At 38.9% G+C, this 2,981-nt stretch overlaps 3 non-coding genes across 3 annotated transcripts; 2 read left to right on the forward strand and 1 right to left on the reverse strand.

Annotated features, from left to right (window-relative positions):
• Positions 1–1,879: 1,879 nt before the first annotated feature.
• Positions 1,880–1,951, reverse strand: TRNAS-GGA (transfer RNA serine (anticodon GGA)). The gene has a single exon. It is a non-coding gene; the product is annotated as a tRNA-Ser (tRNA).
• A 303-nt stretch (positions 1,952–2,254) lies between these two features.
• TRNAS-GGA (transfer RNA serine (anticodon GGA)) lies at positions 2,255–2,326 on the forward strand. Its single transcript has one exon. It is a non-coding gene; the product is annotated as a tRNA-Ser (tRNA).
• Positions 2,327–2,636: 310 nt separating this feature from the next.
• TRNAS-GGA (transfer RNA serine (anticodon GGA)) lies at positions 2,637–2,708 on the forward strand. The gene has a single exon. It is a non-coding gene; the product is annotated as a tRNA-Ser (tRNA).
• Positions 2,709–2,981: the final 273 nt, after the last annotated feature.

The following is a 2,981-nucleotide window of genomic DNA, read 5'->3' on the forward strand; positions in this document are numbered from 1 at the left end:
GAAGCTATTTAACCAAATTAATGTAGCACTCGAAGTCGCTAAGAATATTAAAAAATGAAGCAATATTTCGGTTATAATATGCGACATTCACGCTGCAATGAGTAATCCATCACATTGATGACAAATGATTATTGCCTGTTCCAGGAAGCCAGGCATTATCAACCCATTATTAACATGCAGTCCGGAGTTGCCTGAATGAACATCTACCACAGCGCTAGTTTGGCCGTGCTGCTGTCATTGACCTGGAATTTCACAAGTGGCCATCTAGTTCACCTAACTTTACTCGCTGAAATATTAAATTTACTGTTGACGTTTGTGGAGGGCTCTATATATGTGCGACACCCTACCACAAAATTTTCCATAATGACAGTATTATTACTAGCATTGAAAGCATGTTGGATATGTTGTGAATCCTCCCGAGTCCTCAGACATTTGTTGTTTTATTTTTAAAGTTCAATATAATTCCAAACTTAAAAAAAAAAAAGTTACCGACATAGGGTGACTAGACGTTTTCTTTTGTCCGGACATGTCCTCCTTTTTAGGCTTTTGTCCGGGAACCGAGCGGATTTAAAAAAATAAAAAATGTCCTCTTTCTTGTAACTTGTATGCCTGATATTTTGAAATTATCTAATTTGACGCCTTTTTCAAGTAATTTGCCTGTAGTTGGCAGCAACATCGGCGGAATATACTCTTTGCCAACGATCATAACTCTCTCTGCTCCTCCTCGTTATGGTCAGAGGTGATAGTAAATCGAGAAATCGAGGTGCGAATGTAAATCTAAATAGATATTTTCTGTCTTCTTTAATAATTATAATTTTCTTGACTTTCATATGTAGCTAACTGTAAAATCATTATCAAGTTTTTTATAATTATTTTGTAATAAAATAAATATTAACATTGGCTACTTTTAACTGTGTTATAAATTAAGTTTTAAATCTGTACTGTAAATATTCTGTAATAAAATAGATATTGACGTAATTTAACACAGCTTAAATCTAAGTACATATTTTCTGTTCTCTTTTTTTCAAACAATATCCTCCTTCTTCAAGGTTTGTGTCCTCCTTTCTGAATCTGGTCACCCTATACTGACATGAGGAAAAATGCTGAAAAAATTCTGCAGGTTACAGTTAGGACACAAAAAATGCAGGTATATTATACTATACTTCGGGTCTCTGCACATACAGCTTATATCATAATCATGTATGAAGTATAGTATAGAATAGTATAGTGTACAATACTCTCAGGACTCAAGAGGGTATACCAAGAATTCTATTATCGCCTGACATACGTAGCGTAACACTGTTTCCACATTGAAACTTTGCGATTCAAATAAATCTCTTAAGAGCTTTGCTGTCCATTTATACCCTACATTTCCTATCACAAATAGTTACTCTATATTAAATGTTAAGCAGTTTTTATTTACCTTGTATTCTTGCCCTTATCATGCAAAGAAAAGATTACAATAAACATGGTCCGCGGAGAAGAAGTAGGTCTTGGTTGGAGAGTTAAAGGGGAGTTTTGGACATTACGTAGTACAACTGCTACGTATGCAGTAAAAAAATGATGTTCGGCACTATTATAGTTATAAAGATTGACGACGATCTAACACGGTAACAACATTGGAACTAGTTTCGTATATTTTGAATGACGTCTAATTAATTCAATTTAGGCTGAAAGGTGACTTATATCCTTTTGTCCGCGCACCCACGAATTATTTTGAGCGCATATTCTTTGCGCTATTGAACGACGGCATTAATTTTTGTAGAAGGTTAGACAACTAGTGAAGCTTGCAGTAGAGTAAGCAAACACACTTTTTTAACTGCAGCTTTGACTCTCAAAAGTCAGATGATGAGAGAGAGATGGAACGGAGAAAAATTCTCTCCGGCGCCGGGATTTGAACCCGGGTTTTCAGCTCTCCGTGCTGATGCTTTAACCACTAAGCCACGCCGGATACAATCCCGACACCGTTGAGAATCGTCTCAGATTAAGCTCCATCTCTTGGGTTCCCTCTAGTTTCGGTACATCAAAATAAATAAATATGATATGCGTAATAAATCACTTTGTGATTTAAAGACGGCGCCCATACCGTCGGACCCCGGCCAACCAGTCATTCATCTGAGTGCACCTCTACACATGTATGGACTTCGGTCCTGCGTGCATAGACATCTATGACGTAGTGCAGAGGGCGGCCACTAGAGGGAACCCAAGAGATGGAGCTTAATCTGAGACGATTCTCAACGGTGTCGGGATTGTATCCGGCGTGGCTTAGTGGTTAAAGCATCAGCACGGAGAGCTGAAAACCCGGGTTCAAATCCCGGCGCCGGAGAGAATTTTTCTCCGTTCCATCTCTCTCTCATCATCTGAGAAAGCAGAATATCTGCATGGAAATATCATATGTACTTCGGTACATCAAAATAAATATGATATGCGTAATAAATCACTTTGTGATTTAAAGACGGCGCCCATACCGTCGGACCCCGGCCAACCAGTCACTCATCTGAGTGCACCTCTACACATGTATGGACTTCGGTCCTGCGTGCATAGACATCTATGACGTAGTGCAGAGGGCGGCCACTAGAGGGAACCCAAGAGATGGAGCTTAATCTGAGACGATTCTCAACGGTGTCGGGATTGTATCCGGCGTGGCTTAGTGGTTAAAGCATCAGCACGGAGAGCTGAAAACCCGGGTTCAAATCCCGGCGCCGGAGAGAATTTTTCTCCGTTCCATCTCTCTCTCATCATCTGAGAAAGCAGAATATCTGCATGGAAATATCATATGTACTTCGGTACATCAAAATAAATAAATCTCAAAAGTCAGTTTTTAAAACTTTCAGACACTAATTACAGTAGGCCTACAACAGTTTACAAAAACTTTTAACAACATTAAAGGCTACAGAATTTCACTGAAAATAATCCACAAAACTGACTGACACTGACAAACTTCAAGGAGGAAGTAAAGCGGATATTTCAAGCTCTTGTAC

Source organism: Periplaneta americana, chromosome 11 (assembly GCF_040183065.1).
Source record: "Periplaneta americana isolate PAMFEO1 chromosome 11, P.americana_PAMFEO1_priV1, whole genome shotgun sequence".
In the NCBI taxonomy this organism is placed as follows: domain Eukaryota; kingdom Metazoa; phylum Arthropoda; class Insecta; order Blattodea; family Blattidae; genus Periplaneta; species Periplaneta americana.